The 20,596-nt window shown below is 40.5% G+C and overlaps 1 protein-coding gene across 2 annotated transcripts in view; it reads left to right on the top strand.

Annotated features, from left to right (window-relative positions):
- Nucleotides 1-20,596, top strand: part of LYPD6B (LY6/PLAUR domain containing 6B) — a 46,954-nt gene that overhangs the window by 15,925 nt on the left and 10,433 nt on the right. For both annotated transcript variants that reach the window (XM_075180917.1, XM_075180918.1), the window contains exons 2-3: nucleotides 11-220; nucleotides 783-919. The gene's annotated coding sequence lies outside the window, so the exon portion shown is untranslated. The remainder of the gene's footprint in view (nucleotides 1-10; nucleotides 221-782; nucleotides 920-20,596) is intronic.

The raw sequence follows: 20,596 nt of genomic DNA, 5'->3' as shown, positions 1-20,596 counted from the left end.
TGTTTTGTAGTGGCCGTGGATAGAACAGTCGGCAGCCAATCATATCATCGGAATGTTCACAGCAGCCCAGGATACTTCAGGGCATTTCTCCCAACATTCCAATTTGTGGAATCGGGACACTGTGAGAAAGGGGCGTGTCCAACTGTCCTAAATCGTGGCTGTGAGTTTGCTGATCTTGCTGGAGGCAGCGAGCTGTCCACTTTGTGAGAGCTGGGTGCAGGTGAGTGTTATAATGTGAGGAGGGTGATGGAGGAACTGCAGACTGAGATGTAGGAAGCAGAAAGAGCACAGTCCTCCAGCCTCGCAGAGTAGTGATATGAGAATCTCTTCAAATTGACATCACAAGGTAAACGCCTCTAGATGAATCAAAGATCAACGAGTAATAATGATAAATACACCTAACAACACTCATGTTTACAGTTGTGTACATCCCACATGTGCTGTCATAGTGACATTTACCATTACGTACCCCCAGTGCTCCATGTAGACTTGAATATGCTGGATGACTTACTGCACATTATGTAGTCAGAGCTGTCAGTTCTTATATGACGGCTGCTCTCCACCGCTCCTTAATTCTTATTTATGTAAATGACATAATGATAGACAGGTATAGCATTAATAGCATTCGGCTTTGTAATGCTGAAATGTCGGGCCATACACACTGTAAAGTAGAATGGGCTCAGTTACAGTCTAGGGGTATTCCACCTTCAGACGACTTGAATTTATTGATTTGTATGCACCCTCCCGCCACTTATACTAAACACGTTGTTCTTTCTTCCTAGATTTCCTCTGTGGAGGCTAGCTATACATTTGTATCCCCTAGAAGAGCTCTGTATTATTGTTGTCCTGTGATACTACTCGGCTATGCTCTGGTTCATGCATTGGATACAGTTGTAGCAGCTCCGCGTTCTATCCAAGGGTAAGGAAAACTTTTCTGGGTAATATGACGACACAGAAGGCAGCTAATAAAATAAAGCCAGGCATTTAATAAATGTTGCACAAGGACATATACAAATTGGCTAAAGTGATCTGAGTGTGGACATGAAGCGTAGACCTGTCCAAGTGAATTCCTTCAGATGTCTTCAAGTCTGGAAATAAAAATATCTTGGGGGGATGCCCAAAATTGTATTTTTTTTTTGGGGAGCTATTCCTAGGTGCAAAACTTATTTAGTATAATTTATGAATGGGATTGTTTTGACTATTATGCCCTTACTAGCTGCTTGATGGGTCTCTGCGGCGCCTTCTTCTGAGTTATACCTGTTAGTATGATGTTGCGGCGTGCATGGACGCCTTACGTTATCTTTTCCTTAATTTGTAAAGCTTTTAGCCTGTATTAGATAATGGCATAAAAGTAACACTTAAAGGTCATATATAAATATAGATTATTGCAGCTTTTCAAGTCTGGGAACCGCTGTATAAAAAATACTAAACCTCTGTAAAAGTCTAAATCCCCTCATAAATACTGTTCTCTCTCTGCGGGCGGGTGCGGCTGTTTAAGGGGGAGTAAAATATTTTGTTCAGGTTTTTTCCCACAGAGGGCAGACACTATATACAAAATTGCTAAAAAGCATTTGTTATGTAATAAGAAGAAAAATGTATTAGAAAATAAGAACTCGAGCGCTTCATAAGAACAAGGAGATTGAGAAAGTCGTTCAGGTGCTGAAATCCTAAATGACGTTTTACCGTGTATCTGTATACAGTGCCCTCTCTCTAATTCACGGTTATTAAAGCATGGTCTCTGGCAGGCCATGCTGGGATTTGTAGTTCCACGACAGCTGCAGAGCCACACTTTTCTGCCTCCGCTCTCGGCTTTATAACGGAAGCATCCTTGAAGAAAAAGAAATGAAAACACAATAATTCCATTATAATGGTATTAGGTCTTTCTGGGGTATTGTCAGATGTGTTTGTTATAACTTGTAACACTTGTTTAAAATGTCTGCTGATACCTTATTACAGACAGGTGTCTCTTTCTCTGATTGAATATATTGTTTTAACCTATTACTGAGATTAAGGATAATGTGCACAGTGCTTTATCAGGTTGCCCATTACTGAGGTACAACATACTTGTCAACTTTTAAATGGAGATCTGGGAGAGAGGTGTGAGGGCGGGGCTCAGTGAATTATGTCATTTGGACCCCCGCGACGCTGGTGGGTAGATGTCATACTCTTCCGGGAGAACTACCCAGAATTTGGGTAGAGTATAGTCAGAGGTCTGTATAGGCCAGTGTTGGCTAACCTGTGACACTCCAGATGTTGTGAAACTACAAGCCCCAGCATACCCTTCCAGCAATAAGCTGCTATATATTGGCAAAGCATGCTGGGACTTGTAGTTTCACAGCACCTGGCGTGTCACAGGTTAGCCAACACTGGTATAGGCCTTATTTTCCTACAGTCAGTAGTAATGTGATAAGTCAGTAAGGTTCTGGCAGTGAGGATTTAGCACTTTTCTCTAAAAGCCCCTCAAGCAGTGAAAGAATTAAGCTAAACAAAGTTCTGACCTTTGCTCTTCCCTTACATTTATCAAACTCATCCTTGACTGGATCTCAATCACAATTTTGACATTTTCTGCTGATGATCAAGATAAAGAAAGTAGCTCTGACTTTAGATCTTCCCTAAGCTTCTGTGAGCCAGTTTAATGGACTCTGGTTTCTGCTCTGTGTTACTGTTTAAATCATTTAACTCCTGCATATCTAAAAGGCACTAGAGGGTGGCAGCGTGGAGGCTATACATCAAACCCAAGACTGCTAATCTCCTCGGCTTGACCCACAAAACAGTCTCACCTTGGAGGAAGCAATAAATCCGTATGTGCTCGGACTTGCCGGAAGGAATGTATCTGGGTGTCTGGGGCTTTCAGCTTTGCCCACTTACAGAAATAAATGAAAATGGCTCTTTATAATAGAGTGCACTGCAGTTATGCGTTTTCATCAATGCCTTTTTGTTGATATCCTTTTGTGGTCTGGTTTCTGGTAATAAAATCCCCTCTCTTTGTGCTGCCGTAGATGATAGACACGCCTTGTTATTCTAGAGCCGTATGACCTTTCTTTAGAGGATGGGAATCTGTCACTGGCTTCTAGAGATTCCTAGATTGCACCCCATGTTCAGTTGCATTGATTAAACCAGATAGGTCACTGTATAATACACCTCTGTGGCAACTTGTGATCTTTCTATATTTCCCAATAGTTACAATGGTATATACGCACACAATTTGGCAGATGGTAATACAGACATTATAATACAGCCTAATATACATAGCCGTATTTACAATGTCTGGTAACCAGGCATATGCCTCAGGCGGCAAATTCCAGGGGGTAGCATAGAAATGGCTCTATGTTTGGCCAGTTTACAAACATTGATTAGTGCTAAAATATCTGAGGTTTGGCGCTGGTTACTAATTACAAGCCAATTAATACCTAAAATATGGCCGATGTACTTGTTACAAAGACCAGATGTGAGTGAACTACATGTAGAACATAGGTCCTCCTTTCTTGGCCCTGAAATTATCTTTCCTTCTTAAGGTCGGATACATTCTAATTTGTTATCCGGCCAATCAGATGATAAATGACTGATTGCTGCAGTGTGCACACTAATGTGATATCGGGCCAATGAACAATTGACATTCCAAAGCTCATCGTATTGTTGAACGAGATTTTTAAACTGAACTAAAAAAATCTCGTTCAACGATGGAGCAATGTCGTTCCAATTCTGCAGTGTGTATGCACTCAGGACCGGCAGTGTCAATAGATCTCTATGGAGTGTGTAGAGTCGGGATCTTTTCAGCCGATGTTTATGACCGATAAAGAGCACAGATCTGACGGTAATCGTGTAAAACTGCAATAGTGTATACACAGGAATCGGCTGATCGGCACTTTTTTTTTTTTTCCTTCCAGTGACTGGTAAAATTGCTAAAATTATTGCAACGTTAGAATATTTCCTGCAGTGTGTAGCCTAACTTAAGGAGTGGTTGCACAGTTTTACTCCGCAGTGGCATTAGAGCGAAATCAACTTCATACAACTCTTAGTAGTGTATATAATTGAATAATGTAATAGTAGGGGATACTTGGGCTGTCCTGTGAGCTGATGATCTTTCAAAGCTAATCCCATGTGATCATTCTGAACCAATGTGCTGAAAGCTGACAGACTTAGTAGGTTTCACAGGAGCACAGTGATCAGTACACACTGTTCACACTCTTATTAAGGTCCTCTACTGTTATTTTTCTGCTTTACTATATGGAATAAGAAACCGTTTTCTAAGGCAGGGGTGAGCAATTCCAATGAGTACTTTCCTTGTACTGAGTCATTTGTCAGACAGGAAATTACCTAAACAAAAGAGATTGAAGGCACATTAATGCCTTAAGTACCCTGCTTGCACCATAGTATTTAGATAAAAATAATTAGTTTCCCACCATAAATGGCCGGACCGACCCATTTAGCGGCTCTCCAGAACTTGATACCTTCTGTTGTCTGTTTTGAAAGCCTTTCACCAAAACGCTCCAGTGAATGGATCACGGGAATTTTCCAACATTCATCCCCAACTTAAGCAATCAATACAGTGTAATAAAAGTGCAATAATAGGACTTTAATTCAAATTATTCCAACACATTATTAAAGTATAAGATAACAGTAGGAAAAAAAACGTGTTATTTGGTGTTTTGTTGTCTAATTATGGGGGGGATAAAACAATGATCTCCTGTGTTTATCTAAGATAACAGCAGCTAGAAAATAATCCGCCTGGTGTAATTATATTCTGCTTTTCTGCAAGTATCTGGAGAGTGCTGTGAAAAACATTGTTGCGTCCAGATTTTCTCATTTTCTTTTTTGCAGTGTGTGTGTGTGTATGTGTGTGTGTATATATATATATATATATATATATATATATATATATATATATATATATATATATATATATATATATATATATATATATATATATATTTATTATTTTAGGTACGTTACACTAGAATCAATTGTACCATGCTATGGAATATGCTGGTGCTATATAAGTAAATGTTAATAGTAATGTTAATTTTCAGCTGTGCTCGCACAGGGCCAGGTAGTTTTGAAACCATGAGCAAGGAGGCAGCAAGGTGGCTCAGTGGTTAGCAATTCTGCCTCGCAGCACTTGGGTCATGAGTTTGATTCCCGACCATGTCCTTATCTGTGTGGAGTTTGTATGTTCTGTTTGTGTGGGTTTCCTCTGGTTTCCTTCCACGTGCCAAAAACATACTGGTAGTTTAATTGGCTGCTATCAAAATTGACCCTAGTCTGCGTGTGTGTGTGTGTGTGTGTGTGTGTGTGTGTGTGTTAGGGAATTTAGACTGTAAGCTCCAATGGAGCAGGGACTGATGTGAGTGGGTTCTCTGTGCAGCGCTGCGGAATTAGTGGCGCTATATAAATAAATGATGATGAAGGTTCCATTCGATGTCCTGAAAAGCACTTACAAAAATCTTGAAAATTGGAGCCTTAGTCATATGTGAACATTTTGTTTTTATAAAGAGGCGTACTATAAGGATGTAAACATGGGGGAGCCACAGGCAAGTGGGGGGCCCGGCGTAGACTTTGCACTAGGAACCAATACAAACCTCAGACTGCTGCACTGCATAGGAGCACAACATCCTGACTGCAAACTGTGTGTTACGTGTTCATACTCAATACACACTCTTCGGATTAGTTTTTTCACAAAAGCTGGATACACAGGTATTAATCAGCTGGAAATATAATACAACGGGGCTTGGTTAAGTGTGACTGCTTCATTCAGCTTGAAATTCTGGCAGAGATCCCTACACCACAAGTAGCAGAAGGGTCAAAAATTCACTTCTGCGGCATCTGTAAATATAGGTGATTTTGTGCCGAGCAGCAAGTGTGTTTCTGAGCCGTAATCCGCCTTCTGTTGTGCGAGAGATCCGTTGCCTCGCAGGGAACATTCCTTATATAATGAATAATTTATTGCGTATTTAAATGTACAATTTAATCCTTCTCAGGTGCGTGCTGAGTGAATGGACTGACTGTTCCTGCACTGAAACTACGTTCTGTTCTGTAAGTCAAATGTTTGGATCTAATTCCTTACAGTTCAGGCTGAGAGATCTGTCTTTCTAGAGGCTGTTGTTAGAAGATAAAAGACAAGTCAGTGGTTCAAAATTATTTGTACATTATTTGTTTTACCTCCCTGGTCTGGGATCCCTTCCTCTGCCCTGCGGGGACCCTTTATGAAATCAGAACCCCACAATGGAGCACCTGATATGTAGCAGTTACTGCAAGGGAGAGTTAATGCTCTTTCCCTCCCTCTTTCTGTACCCCTTTCTCTACCACTCTCTTTTCCACTAAATTGGTGGAATTTTCCTTTAAATATTGCCAGGAGTCAGTTTAGTTTCTGTTATTTTCATGTTCTCTGTGTCTGTTTTATATAAAATATTTTGGATAAAAAATTGGAAGCATATATTCTGTTTTTTTGAATGAATGCTCCTTATGTTTAAAAAGTAAGCAGCTTGCACCATGTACTAAGACTAGGTATTACTAAGGTATATAGAATATCTAAAATAATTGTATTTAAATCTGTCGGTTTTAAACATTTGCATAGGAAGGTGATCTTTTCTTAACTTGCACCACTCTGGGGCAGCGCTAGTCTGAGTGACAGTCTTGTAGTCTTCTAGGTAACAGCGGGGTTTAATCTGTAGCGCTGGGATGCACAAGAACACAGTTCATGCATTCTTTTGGCCCCTTAGTTTTTTAATGTCCTCCCAACCAACATATTTCATTATTATAATTATTATTATTATTATTATTATTATTATTATTATCATCATCGTTTATTTGTTAGGCGCCACAAGGTTTCCGCAGCGCCGTACATGGTACAAACAGTAGACTATACAGGGTAAGACAGTACAGAACAATAAACACAAAGTACCAGTACTTCAGAAACTCCAAGCAGGCAGATACAGTAGAGACGGAGCAGAAGAACAGGTCTGGAGACAGGAGGGAAGAGGGCCCTGCTCATACGAGCTTACATCCTAAGGGAGGGTAAACAAAGTCAGGCACAAAAGGGAGCCAGTGAAGCAACGGGGAGAGAGAAAGGGGGCAGGGGAGAACCAGAAGAGGTGAGAGGTTAAGTGGATGGTTGGTAGGCCTTAAGGAACAGGTGAGTTTTAAGTGCCCGCTTGAAGGAGCACAGATTGGGTGAGAGACGAATGGAGCGAGGGAGGTCGTTCAGTGAAGGGGGGCAGCGCGGGAGAAGTCTTGGATTTGGAGTGGGAAGAGGTGATCAGAGTGGAGGAGAGGCGGCGATCATTGGCCGAGCGCAGGGAGCGGGCTGGAGTGTGAATGGAGAGGAGGTTAGAGATATAAGGGGCAGTAGACTGAGAGAGAGCCTTGTAAGTGGTGGTGAGGAGTTTGAAAAGGATTCTGTAGGGGAATGTCATAAATTTGTTTAATTATTTATTTATTTTAAATCTGTGTTAGCTTCTTTTTTTTATCTACAAATTAAGCTCTGGGCTTCAGAAATGCTCTAAATAGATATTTCTAAAACCAAAAACAGGGGAGGGCCAGCATATTTTAGCCCAGGAGGCAAAACTACTCAGCAGCCTATTGGGAACATTTTAAAGTGAAAAAATACAAGTGACCCAGCCCAAAGTAGCCCACCGTGGGACCGGCCTGGGGTGCAAATGCCCCCCTGCCCATCCTGCCCCTGACCAGCCACATACACATGTTTATAATATTTTGTGTCTAGTATGTGATAGTTGTATTATATTGTAACAGTTAAACTATCTGTGTAAGTCAATACAGACCTGTAACAAATAGATGGCACACAGGGCTACATTTATCATATGTCTACAGGGGCGTCGGGCCAGGGCAGCACTGTTCTGGAAGTGGTACAAAAATGGCCTTATTATAAAAGGGTTTTTACATGTTTCCTTTTTTGTCATCTTCTATTTGGTTCGTGTCCGCTGCTATTTTGTAAAATCAAAACTATGGAGTTGTGGATATTACAACATACTAAATTTGTACACAATTCAATCATTCAATCCGATTATCAAACGGATAAACAATTGATGGGTAGGTGACATGGAATTCCAGTCAATATAGTCAAATATAGTCGCCCAAGTAGATTGATAATCCAATTGGATTCGATGGAAATGTTTCATCCAGATAGATCTGATTGAAGTGTGTGCATTGTAATCAGGCGGAACTAGTGAGCTGTGGCCCCTGGTGCAGGGAGGAGGGAACTGCGGCCCCCAACCCTCTGCATCTACGGGCCCCATTATCTCCATGGGCCCCGGTGCACAGCCCCTGCCGCACCAATGGTAGTACCGCCACTGATTGTAATTGTACAACCAAATCTAACAATACTACACTGAATGTGCTCTGCCAGATCACAATTATAATGTGTGCAGCAATAATTTCTTGACTTAGAATCTGATTAAAAAATAAGTTTATAAAATATTGGACTTTAGCATGTTGCATTTTGATGTGACCCATGTGGTTCTACCAATTACCCTTATCACACTCTCCGGCTGTAATACCCTCTTCTCTACTTCCGCCTCCCTGATTTTCCACTTGACAGATTATTTCCGATCTCGCTGGATTGGATTTTGATCCATTTTTGGGGTGACAGAAGGTGCAATTGTGATAAATCGCTAAACTGTTTTACCTATTTTGCACGAGCAGGGTCAACTTGAGAGCCGGATTTTCCATTAAAATGATCAATTTTAAATTAGCCAACTTAAAGTACTTTACTCTCTCACCTATTTGTCAGATGTGTCAAGATCAAGAAAGAACATTTTTATAAATGATGACTTACATATTCATAACAACCCAGAAAAGTTACTGTAGAGCATTCCATCCTGAGCTATATTATAATATTATACAGTATAATATACTTCAGTTGATGAGTGTTCTGTTTTCTGAGCTTGTGAAGGTTTCGCAGAGACTGTACTGGAAGTCACACTACCTGAGCTGTTGATTGTGCTTAGTTAGCATAGATGTCAATAGAGACAAGGTCTGGTGTGTTGGACATTTGCCACCGCCGTCAGCTAACCCCACTATTGCACAGGAATGCTGCTGGGACAGACATCCGAGACTTTCTCTTCCAGGTATATTAGCAGGAGACTGAAAGCGTCTCGCTTACTGTCAGGTGCGCACAATGACTGGCTTGTTGGAAGGAAAGTAGGAAACGGTCACTTTATGGATGGTGGTTTCACTAATTTTCCAGGGTAGGGCATGAGATGTAATCAGCCTTCTCATTACGGTGACCCCATTTCTATCTCCCCTTGTAATGATGTTACAGGAGCCCCTGACAGATGTATGTGCTGTGTCAGCGAATGCCCAGGTTAAGTGGGGACAGAAATCTCACAGGACTGTACTGCGAATACTCGTCAGGGCAGAATCTGGGGTATGAAAGGTGCCTGCTGTAGTGCGGAGTACTCGCAGGTACTCTCGGCACCATGTGTAGTAACAAAATAGTATTTAAGTACTCTAACATATGAGGCTCGGTTATTGGAAAATTGATATTTAACAGGAAATAAATACTTTGCTGGGTGTTGGGCCAACGTCAGTAAATTTACTGACCGTAAATGAAGTGTTCTAAATTACACATAATATTTACTACTTCTATGGTTTCGGGTCGCTATAGTATTTTGGGCCCATTATTTTAGGTATTTGACTAACGTCAAATAATTTTTTATCCCTGTCCTACAGTTATCATTTAGCAACAGATTGCCTAATCCTGGTTTACATGGTACAACCTGGAGAGTAAACTATATGTCAGTAAGTCATTATACAGTTGTTAGTAAAAAAAAAAAAAGATTGGCAACGCTCCTCCGTTTTAGGAACGTGGATTGTTTTCATTTTATATATAATCAGTGCAAACATATTCACAGATTTTCGTATTTCGCAAACCTATTTTGTATTTTGTTTTTGGAGACAAAACAGCAATATTGGTTGTTTGGAGAACTATGATTTATCACCCTTACCTCTCAATGTAAGAGCGCCACCCAGTGTACAAATTATCATGTAAAATGTCAAAATGCTTCTAAGGCATTAGCCATTTACCCTTATTATCTAGGAAAGCTGTAACCAAGTTAATCCACGTTACTTAGTTGTATCGGCTTTCCGGGAGTACAGAGAAATGTGGACTGACCTGATGATTGGAAGATCTGGGATGTTCATATGCACACAAGTGGATTTGTTGTGTCCCATTATGATGTTGGACAGGAAGAGATAAAGGCTGGACGAATCTGCAGAATGGGATTGCTGATCTCTATGAAGGAGCAAACATAATACATTACATGGGTGCAACAAAATAGGAGAGTTGTGTTTGGTAAACCAGAGGTTTTCAGCCAACTATCGGGCCAATCAAACGATAAACGACAGTTCGGCCCGATATCGCATTAGTGTGTATGCCCCAAAGATGAGCGATTATCGCTCCAAAACATATTATATTGTTTGATTTGATCTTTAAACCAAACTAAAAATCTCATTCAACGATGGAACGATGTCGTTCCCATTCTGCAGTGTGTATGCACTCAGTACCGGCAGTGTCCATAGATCTCTATGGAGTGTGCAGAGTCCCTATCTTTTCAGCCGATGGTTATGACAGATGAAGAACACAGATCTGACGGTAAATCGTGTAAAACATGTTTATTGTGTACACAGAAATCGGCTGCTGATCGGGACTTTTTGTTTTTTTTCTGTCGTTGGTAAAATTGTTACTGATATGACATTGGGAGAAATTTTCTATAGTGTGTACCCAGCCTTAGGAACAGGTCGGTGGCCATACTACACTAATCTGGATGTTCACACGCTGTTTGCATACCAAGGTAATGGTTACATAATGCCGTGTGCTGACAGCAGTCTACGCTGTGTAGTGAACAATTTTTATTTCAATTGACCACAGCTTTGGTTTAATAAGTTGCTGCATTCAATTTCAATCTGGTAATGGTGAGGTCCATATTGTACCTCCCCCCGCTAATGGGGTACATTGAAGGTGGGTGTACAACCACTTTGAACCCTGTTTTACTTTAAAATAGTGTAAGCATTCTGTGTACTGCTAAGCAGATTCTACAAGCTGCCTAGCCAGGTCATTATGTACTGTATTTGTAATATTGCATTTGGCAGAATTTAAGCCCTATAGATAGAGCTGTGAAGATGTTAGTAGTTGCAGCCAAATTCCGCCGTGAACTATGTACAATTTCTCTGCAGAATGAGACGAATATTTCTCGGAACAGATTCTGAAAATTTTTCTCCTCTCTAATACACAATATAATGTATTTGAACACATCCCATACATATGGATTGTCAGTCAACTGCTGATCTAAAGATTGACATATGGAAAACAGTTAAATAGGCTTATTGGGAGTCCCATTAAACTTACGGACATAAGAAGACAATTTACAGAGTCCAGTGGGAATTTCCCTTTCAATCATTATCAATGAAATCCTGAAAAGCTCTGGTGAATCCTGACACATACACTTTTCTATCTTTTCTCACCTTCAAGCCAAGGACTCTATATCAAAGGACGTCCTGTAAGGTCCTCCAGCTTGTGTTTGGTTCAGCAACTCCTTAAAGTCTGATACATTTTGCCTGTTCAGATCATAGCGTTTGCAGGATGATGTGATGCTATTGCGGCCAGTGGTCGAAGTGGACATTTAGAGGTGGAAAATGTAATGTGAATGTAAATGAATGTAATTTGATAGTTTTTACAGTGAAGGCAGTAGGAGGAGTGGCGGTATGACATACCACCGTATACACCCCCACATCCACACACTGATTGTGACCTGTAAACGAGACTGAAGTTTGTTGATGAAGAATTGTTGCAAATATTTTCATACATTTTTCCAAACATATTCGCCGCCCATTCCTAAGCTCTGATCAGTCTTTTCTTAAATTGATTTATTCAACACTTTTCTGGAGGATCATTAAACTGTATTTTGTAGATCAATTAATAATTGCAGACATTTATTTCCCTTTAGCTATGAAATGCACTCAGGAACCGGATGGTTCATCTGTAGAAATCGGTAACGTGATAACTCTACGTGACGTTTATGTTCGACAAAGCAGCCAATCCACAGAGGCACAGCCAGATCTAAGTAGAAATAATAAATTAACTTATAATTCTAAGTTAATAATTCCAATAATATGAAAGTTGATATTTTTAAAAAGCATTTTTACAAACAATTAAAATAAAACTATCAAGGGGTGGCTCAGTGCTTAAAAGCTCCAAAAACAAACAATTCCACCAAGGTGAATCTTCAAACAATAATATTAAGTGTCTGGACAGCACAGTGGTTAGCATTGCAACCTCACAGTGCTGGGGTCATGGGTTCAATTTTAACTAGAGCCGTATCTGTGTGGAGTTGGTATGTTCTCCCTGTGTTTGCGTGGGTTTCCTCCCACACTCTAAAAACACTCGTAGGTTATTTGACTGCTGACAAATGGATCTTAGAGTTCTATAAATAAATGATAATAAAAAATAGTAAAGTGCATGAATTGATCTATGACTGTAGATATAATAGTCACATCACCTGTCTACAATTCATGCAACTGACATCAATGTAAACCATGGCCCTGTCCTCACTGCATCACCTCCTGTAGCATTTAGTGTATAGTAACAATGATGGAGAGCAGGGGAGGCAGGAACATGCCCCTGTGCGCAGTTCCTGCACCTGAAATTAGCGGCAGAGCAGAGGACTGTCACATTTCCAGTCCACTCTAGTTACAGAAGTGTTACCTTGCATGTCTCGCTCATTAATAACCAGGTAGAACTTAAACGGTTAACGTTTGACCTCATCACTTTATCCTGATTGTAACTGGCCTCTGGCAAACATACGTCTGTGTCAGGCTGTGCCATGCATTGACCCACAGGCTTTTATGGCAGAGAATCTAATCACCAGCTTCGATTTCCTGTCTATTGTCCTGCCTGAGTGTGATCTATCAGGGACATTTGTCAGACCCAGCAAGGAGGCCAGATTTACGACCTCTAAATGCAGGTCCACTTATGGCCGGGATGAGCGGCCATCTAGCCAGGAATCCTGGACTCCCAGCTTGTGCCGCCTCAGGGTACGTTTTGCAGGGGGAAGAGGCAATTATTCTTGTCAACCGAAGTGAATGGAGAGCACACTCGGCTCACCTGCAGAGGGCGAGCAGAATAAGATGTTGACTTTCCTTTAGTTTTGAACAGTTCGGCAAAACATTGTACATTAGTGGTTTGTAGGAGAACATTGAAGGCTGAGCCTTTTTGGTCTGACTTTTGCCTCTGACTCAATCTCCCTTCTCAAACCCCCGAAACACCCCCCCCCCACCCCCCCACCGGTCCCTCCTTATAACTCTGAACTTCCTAAAATAGTCTTGGCCTGGGACCACAGCATTGAACCTGTTCTGATCCTGACTTTTGTCATTGCTTAAAGTTGCTGGAGACCATGGGTATATTGCTTAGAGGCGATGGTGCAGTTTATGTTTGGGGCACAACTCCTAGTGGGGGTGATTGGCAATGATGTTACATTCTAGGGGGTAAATCTATCAAGCCGAGAGTTTTCCGGCGGGTTTGAAAAACCAATCAGATTCTAGTTCTCATTTATTTAGTACATTCTACAAAATGACAGCAAGAATCTGATTGGTTGCTATAGGCAACATCTCCACTTTTCAAACCTACCGGAAAACTCTCAGCTTGATACATTTACCCCTAGATCGGCTTCTTGCATATCCCTATTGTATCCCTCTTTTTAGATTTCATATTAGAAAATTTCATCCTATAATATATCGGACAATACACCCTCTGTTATATATTGGACCCGTTATTATATATTGCATAATACTTTATAATACTTCCTCCCTCTATCGCCTTACAAAATCCCTCAGCTCTTCTTTCTATCACTCTTTTTCCTTTAGATTGTAAGCTCTTTTGAACAGGGTCTCATTCCTATTGCATCGCTAAGATTGTGCAATGGCTAAAATAATAATAGTTATACTACCCTCTATCTACTGCTTTCTCTGTATAGTGCTGCAAGAGATGTGGGCACTTTATAAATCAATAATATATTAGTTTATTTCTGTTGTATAAAGTTGACATTCTGAAAAAAGCTGATTTACTCAACACCTTATTAACACACTTTGTAGTTAAATCTAAAAGTACATTTCTGTTTAACTTTTTAAGATCACATTTGTTATTTCAATACTAGTTATCTTAAAAATATGACTTTAGATGTTTATGAATATGGAGTTAAGGTGTTTTATTTTCATTAAAGTGATTAACAAGTTTTTGATCTAAGGGATAGATTTACTAAAGCTTCTGAACAGGAAGCGCTGAGGTGTTGCCCATAGCAACCAATCAGAGTCTAGCTATCATTTATCTAGCATGTGGTAGAAAATGATAGATATAATCTGATTGGTTGCTATGGGCAACACCTCAGCTTTTCACTTTTTAAGAAGCTTTAGTAAATCTAACCTTAAGTTTATGTTTGTGAATTTGTCTATAGCTTTGGAAAAAGCCCATAGGAGAGAGAGGCAGACTGAGGGCTGTTTTGGAGCCTTTCTATATAAACTTTTGATATTTTTTTATGTTTAATTATTCACAATTAGTTTAATACAACTCAGGGCCTATAACGATGGAGGAAATGCCAGAGCTTATTCTAAAGCTATTGTACAAGTCGGTTCCTGTTATAAATGTTTATTGCATCCTGTGGAATTTAATTGGGAGACACATGGTAGCTGACAGCTGCTGTGTTGTTGACGAGCTAAACCCACAACAAGGCCTTAGTACACCATCAATACGGTATCCATTCATGAGACTGCAGACTATACATCAGTAATAGGTGGCCCCAGGGCCACATGAGGCCCTCCGAGCCTGCACCTGTGGCCCCCAGCTCCGTCCTGCTTTGTCGTCGGATTTGTTTGTTATAGCTTGTAACACTTGTTTTAAATGTCTGCTGATATGTTATTACAGATACTATGTTGATTGATTGCATTGTTTTAACATATTACTGAGATTAAGGCCCTCATATTAATATCCTATTACTGAGATTAAGGCGATATACGTCAGGGGCCACTCGGCCGGCCCTCTAACCTTTTGAAGGTTAGAGGGCCGGCCGAGTGGCCCCTGACGTATATCTGGTCCCCCATCACTGCTACACATCCATTAAGAGTCAGGACTATTACTGAGGCATGAGGCACTAAGTTGACAAACTGCTTTCTCATGAATATTCGTTTCTAGATAGAGTATATCTTTAAAGTGAGCTAAATATGTAACTTAAACCAAAAGGCATTTTATTTCCCAATTGTACAGCGCTCCGGAATTTGCTGGCGCTATATAAATAAATGTTGATGATGATAATTTCCAACTATACCATTTTATTTTGTTATATTACTTTTGTGTTACTTTGTATTGTATTTTATGAGTTGAAGTTTAACGCCGTATACTGAATTTTCCGCATGTGTATGCGATGTATATCTAGGTTTGTCATAATATATCATATAAACAAGTTTATCATTAAGTCAAAACCAAAATACTTTACCATTTAACTACAGTTATTGGTTTGATCTTCTGAACTGTTGTTCTTTTTTATGTCCCACTTTCCCTCTGCTGACATTTCATGATATATGTGGTTACTGCACTTTATTTAATTGACATGTAAAAGGGAACAATTAACTATAGGGTGCAAACAATGACATAAGCCCATTACAGTTTATTCATTAACTTTACAATAAGAACAATGAGCTAATTCATAATGTATGATGACAAGCGATCACTCCCATCTGCTATTTCATGCATGATCTGGTTATTTACCGTGTCTTTCACATCAAGCCTCGGGGTACAGTCAATTTATGGGGGGATTCCTTCCCCCTCCCCTAGAAGATTATCGGTCTTCATTATCTGCTGGACATTTCTCCTTGCACAGCATTAATACACTGTTTATTGTGTGCATAGAACATGCTGGCATATGCATTTTATATATAATTGGGAGCATTCATATAGATCAGTGCACAACAGCGCCACCTAGATGGTAAGAACCACAAAAAACAATGTCACTTTTGGGCAAATATAATATTTAAAAGGAGATCTTTCAACAGTTGTAGTATTTACTTTTAATACATATGATTTGTTTTAAGTGATTATATTATACGGGATGCTGTTGTGCTCTGTGAGGATGGAGGTGGAGCAGGAGTAGAGGAGGATAAAACTCAGGTTTCACTCAAAACGTCTGAGTGCCACCTTCTGGCCCGATTGCTAAAGGTTGCCGGCGCCTGACTTAGATTATTTTAATTATTATTCTTTATATAGGGGAAACATATCCCCTAGCGCTGTACATTTTATTCATGCCCCAGTGGAGCTTACAATCTAATTTCTGCACCACCGCCACACACAAGAGATAACTCTTTCATTTGGAGGAAAGCAGCATAAATACACAGAGAACAAACTCCAAAGCCCCCAGCATTGCAAGACAGATGTAATCACTGCAATTCAGACACAGCAATCTTTTTTTCAGGTATATCTGTAAAATATATTACGAGTTGCATAGGGAAAATGATGCAGAAAACAAAATATTTGTTTACTTGGTAAGTGATGACTCACAAAGCAATAAGAGAAAAGTTTATACTTTCTAATCTGATGTGTTGATAACTAGTAATCAGTTAATCCTGTGTAGTATTATAGAATTTTACTTGTGCATAGGACGCTGGCTTGCGAGGGTCACGCCCAGCCTTCAGCCGTCGGTGTAAACCAACATATTAATACATGGCCCCAGCTGGATTTAGAAACATTATAATTAATGCTTTAAAAGCTCTAAAAACCATCTCAAGGTTAGTACATTCAATGAACCTAAAGTCACCTGCTAACATTAATACCTCATACCATTATGTCTTGTGCGTAACATTATTACCTCTATTAGTTGTAGAGATCACTTAAAAATGCATTTTTTCCTTTTGTAATATTTTATTAAGAAATCTGGTTACTCCCATCTTTGGGAGTGGCGTCATTCTAAGGTTCTCTGAGTTATCTAAGAGCTGTATTAGCCTTTCGGTGAGAGATTTACAGGGGGAGGGAGGTTAAAGCTGTGGCTGATTGGGGCATGAGTTCCCATAATATATGGGGTTAATATCTTGGGAGTAGAATTTGATTGTATAAGGAAAAGACTTGGTGAATGGATAAAAGTGCCAGGAAAAAAAGATTTGCAAAAGTTGACAACCAGAACAAGAGCATTATCATAGATTGTTGCTTAACTATGATATAGTTGATGCTCTTCTTCCTCCCGGAAGGCACAGTGCAAATCCGGAAGGTTAGCCTACCTTACCAGGAGTCCGGGAGGCCTCCCTGGAATTCCAAGAGTGTCCTGGACATTCTGGGACAGTAGGGAACTATACCCCAGTGTTTCCTCATGATAACTGGCCAATGAGATTGTCCTGCACACAGAATACAATTGTGAGACTCAGCTCAAGATCTATACTTGTATACCGGATATTCCCTTTATTAAATAAACACATTGGCCAGTTATCCTGAGAAACACTGGGGAGAAGAATAAGTAATTACTCCATCAATGTGTTCTGAAGATCCGTAGCCATTTCTTGTAGCGCAACTCTTCCTGGTAAGGATTTGTGCTACAAGAAGATGGCCCCCGCTCTCCAGCCCACAGATGGAGCCCTTGCTTATTTTTCTCCCCAGTGTTTCCTCTGTGGTGGGAGGAGAGTGATAAGGTAAATGGCGTCATCACGCTGTGCTCCACCCACTGCTTCACAGTCCACCCAGCTTCCGGGAGATTGCCAGAATCTCTCGGGAGTTCAGAAGAGCCTCCACTATATTGGGAGTCTCCTGGACATTCCAGGGGAGTTGGCAAGTTTGAGCTAACTGATGAGAAAAAGTGCTTACAGAAGCATGCAGAAGTCGCCAATAACTTCTGACATGTCCTTCTCAGCTGTTACTGACCAACTTGGACTCAATGGCTTCCTTTTTGCTCAACCCCTAGACTGCATTAAACTTTTAGTTATTTATTTTCCATAGTGCACAATTTATAGGGAATAGAGGTAGTTCAGAATCTCACCTGTTTCCAATGAGGCTCATGGATAGTTAGTTTTGTAGGACACGGTTTTCCAGACTATTCTAAGTGGATTTCATGGTTTCAGTTCCTAACTTTTACCCTTGAACTCTTTATGGAGCCTATGACCTTGGCTGGTTTATCAGATTTAAAGAGGTCAGAGCTAGGGACTCTGACCTCCTTGATTTGTCCCGTTCTCTGATCTTGACCCTTGGGCTAACTCACTTGTAGATTTATGGAGGTTAACGCATCGCTCTTCATACTAGTGCACAGGAATTGAGTCCAACATATTAAACTCTTTCCAGGTCAATCTTCTTTTTCATGACTGTGAGAAGGTCTGTGAGATGTCTATGGTTGCACCACTCTCTCACATTTGATGATCATCAATAGCAGATATTCATGAATATGGCTAATATAGTAATTATTTCACATATAGAGACTTGTGATTGAGGTTCTATGGTCCTGTCACCGCCCATTTAATCACTGGTCCTGTGAGAAATATAAAACCAAAACCAGTTTCTCTCATAACTCTTGGCTCTTCAAGAACCGCATTGCTTGTCTTCCATTACCAGTCAAACCCAGAAATTCACGTGATTTATATGATGATTTTTTATTGTCCAGCTATAGTCGCAGAGACATTAGTGCAACATTCACGTAATAATTATTACGGTACACTTACACTAAATCTCCTTGAGGAAATCCTTGGCTTGTTTATTATGTTCAATTTAAATAATTGTTTTGGAGTAATAATGTTTCTTTACATACGGTACATGGGTGTTTATCTTGCTAGCGCTGAGAATAACTCTAGTCTCCATGGTGTTTATTATCACTTTAGCTGCTGAGACGGGATTTCCTTTCTCCATCACAATTCTTTTTTAAAGACCAAGGGCTAGATTTACAAAACTGCGGGTTTGAAAAAGTGGAGATGTTGCCTATAGCAACCAATCAGATTCTAGCTGTCATTTTGTACAATGTACTAAATAAATGATAGCTAGAATCTGATTGGTTGCTATCTCCATCTCCACTTTTTCAAACCCTCAGTTTAGCAAATACACCCCCAAATGGGGATCTACTTTACCGCTAATGGATTATGCTGGAACACCTAATGGCCCCTATGCTCTTCGCTAGAGATCCCCCACAAGGAAGTCTTGGACCTCACTGTGGGATGCACCATGGATTGTTACCTAATGGGGCTAGCAGGGGGTAACAGCTGAGCTAGTGATAATTATATAGCTTGGACATATAATACAGATGCATAATCTATATATGCCATATGTCTTTAACCATGAACTTAAACCTTGTCAAACAGTAAACTTATCACTTTACTCAAGAAATAACCACACGACAACTTTAAGTTGGCAAAAGGTAACTTGTTTATTTATTTTAATTTTAATCCCTGACCTAAATTGGCGGCCAGAGCAGTCAGCAGGCAAAACGCAAAGCCAAACAGTGGGAGGTCATACCCTTGCCCACTGGTCCCAGGAGTAAACTCCTTTACGATTGACCTGGAGTTAAATTTGGGCTAACGAGGTGGCTGTGCCCCTCCTGGACTCGACATTGGCGCCCGATCAAAGCCTTCCAAGGGGTCATGATTCTTCGGAGGGGGCAATGACCCCAGCCTATTACTTCACTCCTCATTGTCTGAGATATGCTTGAGGTCAGGTAATGCAGCCTAGGCTCCTATACACAGAGGGAGCAGCCTTTTATTGGGCTGAACCACCAGTCACTAGAACAGGCTACAGCCTTTCAGTTTACTTGGAATTACTGAGGCACGAGGAGCGCAGTGCCTCATGCCTCAGTGATGCCTTTGGTTACAACTAGTTGATGGGCTGCATTCACATGAATATCGCTGCAGTGATTAAAATGTCTTCCTGGCTAGTGTGCAGAGTTACGTGTGTGGGGGTCTTGGAGGCTACAGCGGCATTATCGGAACCCTACCCAAGATTTGCTACGGAGCCGAGCAATTCATTATTCCACCCCTTGATGCACATTGTGGGTTTATGTGAAGGACACACTTTAAGAATGTATTGGTAACTTGGCCCTGAATTAGGACCTGATACATAGCTGTTGTTTGCATTTCAAGTGTTTATACTATGGCAACCATTTAAATTGCACTTAAGTGGAATTAACACATTCATTTGAGGACTCACAAGAACTGCAATACATAACAGAACGCAGGGAACTGATTCATTGTGGAGTGATAATGTGCTTCCTCTTCTAAGGTGTGTTTGCACAGCTGAGATTTCTGGCTGATAGGATTGTGGTGAAACGGGGTGTGGTGGTGGTGTGTATAGCTGAGCTGGATGTTATACTTCTGGGGACAGCCAGGGATGTGAGTACAGATGAATAGGAGACTTCTCCTGCAGGTCAGGGACTTAGAGCTCTCTCACACCTGCTTAGAAATACGTAGTGTGTAACTGTGTGCGTTGTACAACACTTGTATATATCATGATGGGTAGCGTGATTATATGCACATCCGTAGTGCAGTGGAATGTAAACCGCGGTGGCTTGAAGAGGTTTAATGATGAAGGTAGGATTTCAGCATTTACAAAGTGCATATTCAGCTTTTACATATGTGCGTCGAC

Source organism: Mixophyes fleayi, chromosome 7 (genome assembly GCF_038048845.1).
Source record: "Mixophyes fleayi isolate aMixFle1 chromosome 7, aMixFle1.hap1, whole genome shotgun sequence".
NCBI classification, from domain to species: Eukaryota; Metazoa; Chordata; class Amphibia; order Anura; family Limnodynastidae; genus Mixophyes; species Mixophyes fleayi.
Note: the sequence above shows the minus strand (reverse complement) of the source record. Positions and strands in the feature narration are given on the sequence as shown.